This window comes from Mustela putorius, unplaced genomic scaffold (assembly GCF_011764305.1).
Source record: "Mustela putorius furo isolate JIRA1106 unplaced genomic scaffold, ASM1176430v1.1 tig00003834_pilon_pilon_pilon, whole genome shotgun sequence".
Classification (NCBI taxonomy): domain Eukaryota; kingdom Metazoa; phylum Chordata; class Mammalia; order Carnivora; family Mustelidae; genus Mustela; species Mustela putorius.
The window spans coordinates 91513910-91528224 of NW_025421987.1; the positions used below are offsets into that span (position 1 = coordinate 91513910).

The window sequence follows — 14315 nt, forward strand, 5'->3', positions numbered from 1 at the left end:
TAATTTGTCATCAACCTCCCATGTTGAACTCATTATTCAGTAGGTTTTCTTTTTTTTTTTTTTTTTACATTCTATTTACTTATTTTAGAGAGAGAGAGAAAGAAAGCACGCGAGCGAGCTGGGGGCGGGGGAAGTAGCAGAGAGAGAGCGAAGATCAGACTCCTCACTGAGCACAAAGCCCGAAGTGGGGCTCAATCCTATGACCCTGAGATCATGAAATCAAGAGTCAGATGGTTAACCTACTGAGCCACTCAGGTGCCCCTATTCAGTATGTTTTATATTAGTTTATTTTTTAAAGATTCATGCTATTTATTTTTAGAGAGACAGAGCATGTGAGCATGGGGGCGGAAGGGGACAGAGTGAGAGAGAAGCCCCAAGCAGGCTCTGTGTTGAGCATAGAGCACAACTTGGGACTCCATCCCATGACCCTGAGATCATGAACTGAGACAAAACCAAGAGTCTGATACTCAACTGACTGTACCACCTAGCACCCCTATTCAGCAACTTTTAGAAACATGCTGGGACAACAGGTAAGAAACAGAATAATTTTAATATTGAAGGATTAATTTCACTTGGGGTTCTTATTTTAAGAATATTGCAGTCACGAATAGGCTACAGAGTCATCGTGAACTAATACAATTTCTGGGACTAAAAATAGGTCCCCAGTAAATTTGACTTAGCATTTATAAATATGATAAAGATTCTGGATTTTAGATCAACAAGAATCATCAGGTGATAATGATCATACCAGTTTCAATGATTAGATGGCATGCCCTTGGTCTTATCACATGAGAAGATTGTTGCTTATCTATTTTCTAGATTAAAGTCATGACCTGGATTCAAAAAGGAAAACCAAACGAGGGATCAGGATAGAATAATAATAGAGTTCAGAGACTGGGCTTCTCTTCTGAGGGTACAGTCAATATTTTTTAAAAATATTCCTATATGTAGAATTATTGTGGATGTAGGTATTGACTTATGTGAGTAAAGAGTAGTAGATAAGAAATGGCGATAATTTGAAGCATTGAAATCTTTCCCTCATTTTTCCCCTCCTTTATTCCAGTTTAGAGGTCATTTGAAAGTACAAAAGAAGATGAACCAATGTTAGTAAGTATGCACAATGGGGGTTTATGAAGGCAGCTTGGGAAAAAAAAGTATTTTGTCAGTAAGTTAGCAATTTGATTTTTAAAAATATTTTATTTATTTATTTTACAAAGGGAAAGAGAGAGATAACACAAGCACAGGTGAGCTGCAGTCAGAAGGAGAGGAAGAAGCAGGCTCCCTACTGTGCAGGGAGCCTGATGTGGGGTTGGATCTGAGGATTCTGGGATCATGACCCAAGCTGAAGGCAGATGCCTAACTGACTGAGCCACCAAGGTGTCCCAGCATTTTGATTTTATCTACCATTTTTATAACAAGAAACTCATTCAAGACCATCTTTTAGCATCAGCTTCTCTGAAGGGAAGAGTAGAGCACAGAGACTAAAGCAGCCACCTGGGGGATGTAATACAAATCTCCAAAGTCCTCAGATAGAAGTGTGAACACCTGAGTTTTTGTCCCTTATCTGTTCAAGTTGAGTTATATGAACTTGGGTAAGATCTCTTTACATCTCTCTCTTTCTTTTTAATATTTTATTTATTTATTAGAGTGAGAGAGGGAGAGAGAGAGCACAAGCAGGAGGAGCTGCAAATAGAGGGAGAGGGAGAAGCAGGCTCCCCGCCCTGACACAGGGGCTCAATCCCAGGGCCCTGGGATCATGACCTGAGCAGAAGGCATGATTCTTAACCCACTAAGTCACCCAGGTTCCCCAAATCTCTTTACATTTCTGGTTCTTGGGCTTCATGTGTATGAAATGGTTTAGTTGGAAATGTCAGATGATTTGGTTGGAAGTGTCACCCACTCTGGAAACACAGATGACTATAGTACATAGGTTTTGATGTGTCTTTGCTTTCTTTCATTTCAAGGGAACTCGTTTGTATTACATTTTATAAAAGTATCAATCTTTGATTCTTGAGAAACCCTTACAAATGCTGGCTTTACTGTAGATTCATTGAGAAGCATTATTCTAGATGATAATGAACCAGCATTATTTTGAGTTCATGCACATTTAAACAAATGATGTTTCTTCTTAGTAGAGCCTTTCAGGCTTCCCCAAGTCTGGAATGTCAGAGGACACCTGCCATATTTGACTAACGTAATTTATCTTTTTTGTACTCACCAGTCCCTGCTACTGGACCCCAGGTTCCTCAAGGGCAGGATCATCTCTAAATGTCCCCCTTTCAGTAGTGTCGATCATTAAAGAGACATATAATTTGATGCATAAATCTCTTCTTAGTGATTTATTAGACACTTGCCTTACCTAGAAAAGAATAGGAACGATGAAGATCTGGGATATCTAGTACTAGATGAATTGGCAAAGACAATGAGTCATTTAAATTTTCAAATTCCCTCACCAGGGGAAGGCAGCTCCCTTCCACATCCACTTAGCAGATGCTCAGTTGCCCTTCTTTGTGCTCTGACTTTGATGAGGGTTGCATGGTGTCTAAATTTAAATCTCCAATGTGTCAGTTATTTAACTTACAAGGTGGGGGGAAGTATCACTCCCATGACAGAAATATTTTGAGGAGCAGCATTTATAAGTGCAAGATTCTGAAGTACTTAACTTGGAAATGCCCTTATTTTGAATGTTTATTCTTGTATTTTCTTGTTTATTCTTGAATAACTTGTTTATTCTTGTTTATTCTTGTATTTTCTCCCCATTGTGTGGGGGCAGAAGAGACAAACAGGAGAGAATTGGAATAGTTAGTATTGTAGATAGAGAAGATGAGAAGACCCAGAGAGAGCCAGTAATTTGCGTGAGGTCATCCACAAAATCAATCATAGAACTGACACCGGCCATAAGTCAGTCTCCTTCCAGTTGTGAAGTTCTTTGCTCTATGCTACCCTATTTATCTGAAGTAGTTTCAAGCCTCTACTTAGCATGCTGTGTCTAGTGTTCACATGATCCTTTTCTTAGAAATAGCTGGGAATAAAAAATTATTTGATCTATTATCAGAATTGGAACAGTTTGTTTGTGATACAGGGACTGAAGATCACCATATAGATGAGAGCACTGTGTCACGCTCTGGGTAAGCAGCATCAGAACTGAAGATGCATCTTTGAAAGATAATCACTATCTGTTATAAAGTGATGCATTTATGCCAGCATTGTTTTAATTCCTTTACCTACTTTACCTTATACTCACAACCATCTTATGGCAATTACTATTATTGTCATCATCCCTACTTTGCAAATGAGGAAACTTACAGGGGGTAAGTAATCTGGGTAAGGTCACACAGCTGGCAGCAGCTTAAACTAGAGTTAGAACCAGGTGGTCTGGCCCCAGTAGCTCTGCTCCTTCCCACTATGCCCTGCTGTCTCTCAATAGAAATGTTTTCTCTCTCTTTCTTTCTTTCTTTCTTTCCTTCCTTCCTTCCTTCCTTCCTTCCTTCCTTCCTTCCTTCTTCTCTTTCTGTTGTTAGGAAATATTTAAAATACAAAAAAAGTACAAAGAAAATAAAGTTCATTCTATCCTACCCCCCAGATGTAATTGCTGTTAACAATACTCCACAGCAAATCAAGGGACAGGAAGATATGAGGTAATACATTTCAGCAGCCCTATAATTGAATGCTTGAAGCTCCTTTTGAGTTCTTGTCATTGAATTGTTAATATATCCCGGAGCAAGGCTGCCTCAGATGGGTTTGGGCACTGTAAGGAGCTTCAGTTTGAAGGCTTACTTCCTCTTACCTTAGCCCCACACCGAAGTGCTTCTGGCCCCTTTGGTGTGCTGACAGTACAGATGGAAGTGGGCCTCCTAAATGAAGTCCTTACCACTAGATACATGGAAGCTTCCTATTACCTGGTCCCCCTTCAACCATTATTTAGGATAAAGGCAGGTGGGGATTGATGCGTCAGAGCTGGGGACACCCTAAATTAATGTGTCTGATGTTGACAAACATAAAGTTCTCTAGAATTTGTAATCAAAGTGGCTTTCCGTACATTAGCAGTAATGTCATTGTTAACTAATATCATGGTGATAGTAAGTCCAAAAGGAAGCATTTAAAACATAGACAGCCTTTTCTAATAATATAACACAAGCAGCTTCAAACACGTTAGGCTCACTCTTCTGAGTTAGCTCAGTAAGGTATCTGTTGATGGGAATCAAAGGAGCTCAGAATAACATCAATTCTTAGTTATGCAGGAAACAGGCATTTCTAGGATCTGGCTTGAGCATCTGAATGTTAAGTGTGGGCTTCCTTACCAATATTCAGTGGCCTTGCGTCGTTGTGTCACTAAGGAGAAAGTTTTGGGGCACACAAACAAAATTTATTGTGCTTTTTTTTCTTTTTGTCTCAGGAAAGAATGTAATATAAATATGTATAATCTCATGAGGAAGTAAAAAGGGGAAAGAGAGTTCTGATTTCAAATGCCAAAATCTTTTGGAGTCCAAGAAAATACACGTGGCCTAAACATTACAAATCAAATTTCTTTGCTGAAATTGTGATATTTGTGATTCACACATTGTCTTTTACTAGTTTATTATACAACCTGTTTTTGAGGAGATACTACTGAATTCTGTGGAATAAATTCAGTGTGTGTAGAGTGTATGTATGTGTAGAATCCTAATATAATCCTTTTCACTTTAGCTTTCTGTAAATTTCTAAATAATCTGAGAGGTAGAATTTTTTTTTTTTTAATTATATGCAAGTAGACAAACTTCTGGCATTTATTCTCTAATTAAATCATAATTCTTACAGCCAAGTGATGATGCAGTCATTGTGAGTTACATAAGAAAAAAGGAAAACGAAGTAAACTAACCACAAATTTAATAAGATATTTCTAAATGGTAATTCTGGCAAGTTAAAAATGCCAAAAAAGGGACGCCTGGGTGGCTCAGTTGGTTAAGCAGCTGCCTTCGGCTCAGGTCATGATCCCGGCATCCTGGGATCGAGTCCCACATCGGGCTCCTTGCTCGGCAGGGAGCCTGCTTCTCCCTCTGCCTCTGCCTGCCATTCTGTCTTCCTGTGCTCGCTCTCTCCCCCTCTCTCTCTCTGATAAATAAATAAAATCTTTAAAAAAAAAATGCCAAAAAAAAAATCTATTAAAATGTTTTTGGAGAAGGCCAGAGCTTGTGCTGGAAGTGGAGAGGAAACAGACTTCCATGAGGTAACGACATGGAACTCCTGCCCTGTTTGGATAATGAAAAATAAACACATAAGAGAGAAGGCTAAACTCATAAATTACAGTTCTCATAAAATATAATTTTATGCATACAAGGTAAATTTCCTTGCTATATGATTTTAATTTTTATTATTGCCTTCAGTTATGAAAGGATCTCAAAGAATTTTATAATTTGAAACTAGTATTCCCATTTTGGGGACTGGGAAATTTCAGGTGTTAACAAATTGAATAACTTGCCTTATCAATGATGAAGAGAATAAATTTCCTGAGATTTAGGCCTCAAGTTTTCATTTACTTTCCCATCATTTGCCAGTCTAAATAGCACACTTTATTTATCACAAAATCACAAGGCCACAGTCCACCCTACTTGACACCTGTGGAGTCACCTGACCCTTCTTGATAGAGGGAAAGCATTAATGCATGACTCTAAATTAAGGCAATAAAATCATTTCCATACTCGAAAATGAAGGAATATATGATGTAGAGATACTGTAGAACATATTTTCCTGTGGGGAGCTATACAAAGAAAGAGACTATGTAGACTTTTAATGTAGATACAAAATTCACTGGAAGATGGGGAAATGGAACTGGCTGGAAGACATTCAAACCACTTTTCAACCTTTCATGTTTGTGGTTTCTTTAAGTCTCCTCTATAGTTCCACGAGTCTGTGAGCTAATAGAATACTACTATGTGGATAGAAACAGAATTTTTTTCCTTGGCAAATCTTTATGAAGGTGAGCCTTTTGAAAATGATATGATTTGTTCACAATATTCTTTGCCAGTGGTTATGACATGTAATGCTGTCTTGCAACAAAGGCCGGATTTCAACCCTGGAAAGGACACAGCTAGAATAGAACTTCAGCTGACATTGTTTGATAGTCCTGTCCCAAGAGGAATGGTTACCAGTGAGGCCCTGAGTTGGAGGAAGAGGAGAAATATAAAAATAAAAGTCTTTAGCTATCTTTTTGAAGGCTTATTGTCTACCCACTTTGGTGTAGATGCCCAGTGCTTGAACCAAACTCTTACTTACAGATCTATGCCATCTTCCTTCTTCACCCCCATAATATGTATTCTTATCAAATTCTTTTTTTTTAATTAATATAATTTTTTATTTTTTATAAACATATATTTTATCCCCAGGGGTACAGGTCTGTGAATCACCAGGTTTACACACTTCACAGCACTCACCAAAGCACATACCCTCCCCAATGTCCATAACCCCACCCCCTTCTCCCAAACCCCCTCCCCCTAGCAACCCTCAGTTTGTTTTGTGAGATTAAGAGTCACTTATGGTTTGTCTCCCTCCCAATCCCATCTTCTTTCATTGATTCTTCTCGTACCCACTTAAGGATTCTTATCAAATTCTTAACTTCTTATCAAAATCTTATCTATTTTAAAGACATTTTCCAAATGTCATCTCCTTTTAAAGTCCATTCTGATTAGGATCCAATCTCCCTTCAGTTGAGCCTGTAAAGCACTCAGCATTTTCTGTATACCTTGCATTTCTCTGACTTGCATTAAAGTCACTTATGTTTGGCTTTCTTCATTCTTCTAGGCCCTGAACTTTATGTGCAGAAGCTATCTCCTACTTCTTCTATGTCTTTCTGTATCTTCTCAGTTGCCTAGCAGAATACCTGGATCCTGGCAGATGCTCAGAAGTGAAAAGTGAAGATTTTTTTTTGCATTGAATTAAGTATAATTCTAATGAAATCTATCTCCATTTTGAACTTAAGGGATGGTTCACTTAACAGGCTAATAAATATAAGTAAGTATATATTATTTACCACAAAACATAGTGTTGTAGGTTATTAAGAACTCAGGCTTTGGAATTAGACAAAATACAATAAAAATCTTACCTCTACAACTCAAATTACTTGAATCAATCATGCAGTCTCTCTTTTCCTTAATTTTCTCATTTGTAAAAATGGGATAACGATTGTACCTCTCTCAAAGGTGGTTGTCAGATAATCCTGGTAATATTTAAGGTATAATTTTAAACAAGATAATTCATGGAACAGATTTTATTTTCATTGTGTCACATGCCAGGGATATATTGGTATAAAAATAGCAATTAGTGTCCTCCAGGATCTTGCAGTTTGGTTGAGAGGACAGAGAAGACCAGAGACAGTTGGGTTCCATTGCGATAGGTCTGTGTTTAAGTGGTTTGCTGACAACAAGCATTTTCTCTTTAGCTGCCAGTCTCATATATGCTTGCCAATATAAGCTGATCAGTCGGATAAGGAAGATACCTGGTTTTCTGCCCATCAGTTTAACAGCAGTCTAAACTTTCAAAGAGGAGCTCTGTAGAGGCTCTGAATTTATATTAGCACTAAATGAGTGTAACATATAATCCCATGGTCAGAGAAAACCATTTCCCCTAGACTTTTAATGTATTTTATGAGCAAGGGGAGTCATAAAAGTGTTTTACTTAGCAGTTCAAGAGTCAAACTTCTGTTAAAAATTTTCCTTAAATAAAGCAATCTGAAGGAAAGTGATAGTCATAGAACCATAACAACTTTAAAGCTTAGGGTTAATATTATCCATGTCTCACTCTGCAGATGATGACAGCATAACCTTTAGAAGGAAAGTAACTTGCCCCAAATTCTACAGTTCCTAGCTGGGAGAGCTGAGGCTCTGAGGACAACTTATATGGACTTTTACAATGTCTTAAGGTAAAATCTATACCTTTAGTTTGTTAAACTTAAGAAAATTGCATTTGTTTAACTTCTTATACAAGAATAAATTGCTTCAGGCACCTGCAGTGGATAGCACCTATCTTATGATTTATCATGTACAGTGGAGGGGAACTTACTACTTTTCTAGACCACTTTCACGATTAGACAGCTTTAAATGGTAAAAGTTATTTTTTACTTGTTCAACCCCTTCCCACCTCCACGTACTTAGAAGCAATAAAAATAAAATATTGTACTGTTCAAAATGACACTGGGAGCCTGGCAAGAAAGGGAAATTTTCAAGTGTCAGGGAGGAAGATTGAATGCATAGCTCTAAAATGAGTCGGGATAGTAACTTCATTTCACGAAGTATACAGGATCACAACCACGTGACTAGTAGCATATTAAAGTCCGCACAGAGACCACAGCCATGCCCATTAGAAAGTTTCAAACTGGGCTCCCTTCATATATCAGGAATCTATAAAAGATGCCTATAATAATAATAATTATTATTATATTGAATTATATTATTATAATTTATATATAATTAAATTATTATAGTAAACATAATAACAATTATTATTATTATTATTACTACTACAATTGTTACTAGTAGTATATCATTATTATTTACTGGTACTAGAAAAACTGAGCCAAATGGGCTAAAGATAGATTCCTGGCCTGTCAAATAATCAAAAATAATTATTTGAGGGGTATTTGGAGCCTCAAGCTTGCATTGAATGAAGATATAGGGCAAGAATTCCACTAACTATACATGATGAGAACAACAGAGAGAAAAATAGAAATTGAAAATTTAAAAGATGTTATAGAACTAGGGATGGTTAGAAACAATTACAAACCACCCTTCAATGTGGAAAATTTAAAAGATGTTATAGAACTAGGGATGGTTAGAAACAATTACAAACCACCCTTCAATGTGGAAGATCACTACAAATAACATTATAGGCAAACATTTTAACATAAAGAGACCATACATAGTTGTGAAAAGCAGCCAGTGTATATAACAGGTATATTAATATGCAAAGGACCAGAGAATATGGATTGATCTGACAGGAATTTTAATTAAGTAGGTTTAAATACTGAAAAATTAAAGAAAAAAAGAAGGGAATCCATGAATCATAAAGATTTCAAGGAGTGAATGGACTTACGAAATAAATTTGAGTAAGCCTAATAGGAATCCTAGGAATGACAAATGTAACTGTCAAAGTAAAGATAAATGGAACAAAGCAAAAAATCCTTATTAATAATTTGATAATAAAATTACCAAAAGTTAAATAAGCAATAAGAAAAATCCCTTCTATGTAATTCCTGATTATAATAATTCTTGATATATTTGGGCCAAAAGATATAGTACATTCATAATTCAAACCTCCTGGGCTCCAAACATTTAGCAACAGAATTGTATATAATAGGTAGATAGATAGATAGGTAGATAGATAAGTGATAGGGACAGAAAGACATGAGAGAGAGAGACATAGAGATAGAGACGGAGATAGAAGAAAGAAAATAAGACACACAGAACAATGAATAACATCACTATCTCATGGATCAGACTCAGAGATATGCAAAATTAACGGTAGAGCAGCTATAGCAAATATTATCTTATATAAAAGCAAACAGTAACTGAGGGCGTGGTTCCTGAATGGTAAAAAGGAATAAGTCTTCCATGCAAATTGGGAATTTGGAGCCATCTTGCTATTTGTAACCCAGAGATGGGGTGTGATATTCTTTCCTTATCTAAGTATGTTGTATCTAACAATTGTCCATGGCTGCCTGGGTCCATATCTTATATGGAATCCAAACTTGGGTGGTGAAGGGTGGATTACATATATCACTGTGAGAATAGGAACTGAATCAAGCCACTTTGTGTCTGAATGTTCTGCAGAGTGCCTATATCCTTGCAGGCTTGGATCTGGGACATGCTATCATAATGTGGTTCTAGACTGATGTGATAGAAGATACAAGAAGAAATTGCTGGATAGTGAGATGTGAGTTCAGAGGGATAATAGGGAAGTCAGAGAAAAATAAACCAACCATTTCCCTTAAAATGAACCTGGAGTTTCTAATTGCATTAAGTTATTTAATGCTAAGAATTACAGCAAGGAAATTTTAAAAATTTGATTATTAATTTGCTCTACATGAAATTAATTTTATCAAGCATTTTTGACAAAGGCTAACATAAGCATCCTATTTAGTTCTAAAAATTCATTATGATAGTACTAATACATTCATTCAAAATAGAGCTGATTAAGAAAGAGGTAAAAAAAAAAAAGAGTGATTGATGATAGATTGAGAGGATCCAATATATATTTAATCAAAGTTCCAAAAGAATAAAGAAAATATTACTGAAGCCACTTTAAAGAGAGATTGAGATTCTGGCTGAGAATTTCTGAGGATTGAAGAAACCTATGATTCATGAGGTTTAAAGGACAATAACAGCCAAATAAGATAAATAGAAATACAAATAAATATACAAACTAGGTTTTCTGCTCAGGGTCTTATTAGATTGAAATTAAAATATTGACCCGAGCTGAGATTTCATCTGATGCTGAGTTCTCTTCCAAACTCAACAGTCATTGGTAGAATTCAGTTCTTCATAATTATAGGGCCAAGAATTTCCATCTTTTTCTGGTTGTCAACTGAGAGTTGTTGCTCTTTGAAGCCACCATTTAATACCCTGACAGTTGGCCTTCTCTACAGCTTGGCAGTTTGCTGTTTCCAGGTCAGCATTAAAGTCTCTCATCCTTCCCGTCTCTTTGTTCAGGAAGGGCCCAGTCCCTTTTAAGGATTAGGTCAGGAGAGTCTCAAGTCAGGATAATCCCCCTTTTGATTAACTCAAAATCAGCTGATTTGGGAACTTAATTACAGCAGTAAAATTCCTTAACCTCTGCATATAACAACCTAATTCTGGACTTGAAATCATCATTCACATAGTCTTGCCCGGATTCTGTTGGTGGTCTAACTCTTAAAAATAATGCTTCTATATATTAAGGACAACCAATTAGAAACCTTCACAGAAAATAAAAGTTACTATTCACCATACCTATAGAAAATATGAAATGCTGTGTTGGTCAGGATTCTAAGACATCCCCCCGTATTTTCCTACTCCAGTATACATGCCCAGATCATGAAAATTTAAAATTTTACTTTTGTAATTAGATAAGGTAATATGGCACAGCTGATCTGGTCTGGGTGGGCTTGATCTAATCCTATGAGCCCCGTAAAAGTAGAGTTTTCTCCAGGTGGTAGGGGAAGAGAAAGTTAGAGAATCACACTCTACATGACCTGAAATAATATAAACAAACACACATGCTATGGACTGTCAGTAGAGAGGGGCAGCCTTAAGGAGCTGCAAACTGTCCAGCACCAACAACCAGCAGGAGAATGGAAATATAAGGCCTAAAACCCCAAGGAAATGAATTCTACCAACAACCTGTATAATCTTGAAACAATCACAGGTGACTTAATTTAGAGAGTCAGAATTAGAGCAGTCTTTCCAAACTTGAAATAACCTGCTTGTTTAACAGAAGACAATCAGGGCACGAGGCTGTAAAGCCACCATTTGCTGGCAGGCTATAGGAGAATCAGGCTATGCATCCCACAATGTTGGCCATTTATTATTTTGAACTTTTGCTATTGATATAGCGTAGAAGCTTGTTTCCATACTTGCAAAACAGAGACAGGGATGTGCAGTCTCTCAGAGCACCTCTACTTTAATATGGGAGTTTATAAGGAGTACAAACAAATTATCTGACTTTTCTATAACCCACCAAATCAGTCTGCCTTTTAATATCTGAATCTACAAAGCAGCACTTAGGCTAGGTAGAGGACAAAAAGTGATGTCTAGAAGTAAACAAATAAGATGCACTGTGTAAACAATTCCAGATGGATCTCAGGAAAACAGCTTGAAGGGCAGCCTTATAGAATCACACCTCTGCAGCAGGAACAAGCACTTGATAATGGGACAGGCTTTATTTGCCTGCACACTCTGCATTTGCTTTCAATCAGATGAGAAGGTGAAGTTTCTGTCAGCCCAACAGAACAAAACTCTGCCTCTGTTTATGTTTTAGTCCCCTAGGTAGAAGCTTAACTTTGGGGATGACAGATGAAATGCTTTGGTTTGTCATTTATACCACTGTGCACAGATGGCTCTCAGGCATCTATATGATCTTTCTCCATACTATTTACTGCTCCTCCATCCGGTCCCAGGAGACCAGGTGTGAAATCCAGCACTAAGCAGTTTTTGCTAGCTGTGAATTGCATTGAGCCAAAGAGGCCATGTGGCTGGACTTTGGAATGTAAAATAACGTCATTACTTATACCATGAAATTAAACTGCATGTTAACCAAACTCCTAAAATATGCTCCAGGGAGAAATTTTGCTCTTTTTTAAAGATGATATCACCAACTTGGCTTATCATATAAAAAATATGACAACTTACACATTTTAATTCTCTTGGTAGAAATATGAATATTTTTAAAATTTCTTTTTCTTATTTGCTAATGTAATTCTCGAGTAATGTGTTTTATTTCAACCCATTAGATATTTGTGGATATCTTACTATATATAGGTAATGCTTAAAGAACTACTAAGGATTCTGTGATGGAAAGTTACAGTTACCATTTCCAAGCATCCCACAGTTCTTGGGAAGGAATATGGCATGAATGGAAAAAACTGTATAAGAAATGCATGAAGTGCCTCTTTGGAAGGTAAGAGGATGGAGAGATGGTTAGTTGAGTGATATCAGGAATAGTTTTGGGTGAATTGTATTAAGTCTGCTCAGCCTTAAAAGATGGTAAGAATTTCAACAAATAGAGATGGGAGAGAAGGTCATTTCATATTCATGAAAGTCAGCTTGACTGGGGAAGGTATAATGTACAGAGCAAGACATGGCATATAGTTCTATATAGCTGAAACCTTCAAATTGGAAGAGTTTAAAAAAAATTGTTGCATGGAAACCATTCATCTTTCAAATAGAACTATATTCCCCATTTCACAGAAAGTGGAACTGACAATGCAGATATTAAAAACTGTAATTAACACTTTGCTGGGGCATCATGTGCCAGACACTGTTCTCAGATGCTTTCCAAGGGTTCCTTCACTTAATCTGTAAAACAGCCTTATGAGGTAGTGCTCTAGTAACTTCACTTTACTGCTGGGGAGCTTAGATACAGAGAAGTTAAAACATTTTTCCAGAGTTACAGACCTACTCATCATAAACTGAGCACTGGCTTTCCCAGTCTGTATTTACTGTTTACTTCTTACCATTTCTGAGGGGAGAAAGTGGAAAAAAAAAAAAAGTTAGGCTCAGAAACTGGAAATTAATCAGACCATGAATGAGGCATTAAAATTTTTGAACAGAAAGATGCTCAAAGCTAGGTTCAGGCAAAATTGGAAAAAAGAGAGAAATAATAGAAGAAATGATTTAGAAAGCCATTACAAAAGTCAAGGTTTTTGTGGATGAGGTCTGTATTCGAGCTGTTCTAGAAAAACCTCTAGCATGGCCAGGCTATGGATGGCTGACTCCTGAAAGAATCTGAAGGTACTCTCAGAAGTTTGCTCTTTATTCATCAGGTCAAAGTTGGGCACAGATCCAAGGTTCTTCATGTGATTGATAGACTTGTGGCATTTTCTGAGTATTTTAATTTGTTTCTATTATTAGTTTTAAAGAGATTTATTGGCATGATTTTGCTTCTGTGGCCAACTGAGTGCATTAACAGATTTACTTTGCCAGAGATAGCAACTACAAAATCTGGAAAAAAAATACAAAAATGTAACAACTTAAAGGAGAGTGAGAATGAGGAGAATCAAAACTTGGAGGAAGGGGTTTGCACTTGGTGAGTTTTTGCTAGTTTAACTTGAGAACAGGGCAGCTGACATTTGGTGTCACACATCAGAAATAAAGCTCTAATAATTTGCAGACTTTCTGACCTGAAGAATTAGAGAAGAGAGTTCAAGGTGATTGATTACTGGTTCAAAACGGTAAGGACTGAACCTTGAAACAGATACAGCCAGAGAAGAGGACCCCAAATCTTTGTATAAACTTTTCTCAAATCTCTGGCTGGCCCTGAACTGTTTACATGTGGGAAAACTCTAAGCAACCTTATCTAGATAGGACAAAATAAATAAACAAAAAACCAAACTGAAATTTGACCTACTGCCTAGGAGACAAGGTTGCTGTTTGTAGTCAACAAATTATTGCCTATTAACCAAAACTATTGCCTACTCACCATTCTTTGGAAGAACAAATGTGACCCATTGTCAAGAGAAAAAGCAATGGAGGCCAAATCTGAGAAGACCCGAATGTTATAAGTAGATAAGTCCTCTGTCAATTAATAAACTATGCTCAATGAAATGTAGGAAAATATACTCACAATAAATGAAAAGATAGGATATCTCA

General features: G+C 36.9%; 1 long non-coding RNA gene across 1 annotated transcript; it reads left to right on the forward strand.

The window, feature by feature from the left end:
- Window positions 1-6781: 6781 nt before the first annotated feature.
- LOC106005122 lies at window positions 6782-13387 on the forward strand. The gene is made up of 3 exons (XR_001178288.2): window positions 6782-6987; window positions 7781-7894; window positions 12486-13387. It is a non-coding gene; the product is annotated as an uncharacterized LOC106005122 (long non-coding RNA).
- The last annotated feature ends 928 nt before the right edge of the window (window positions 13388-14315 follow it).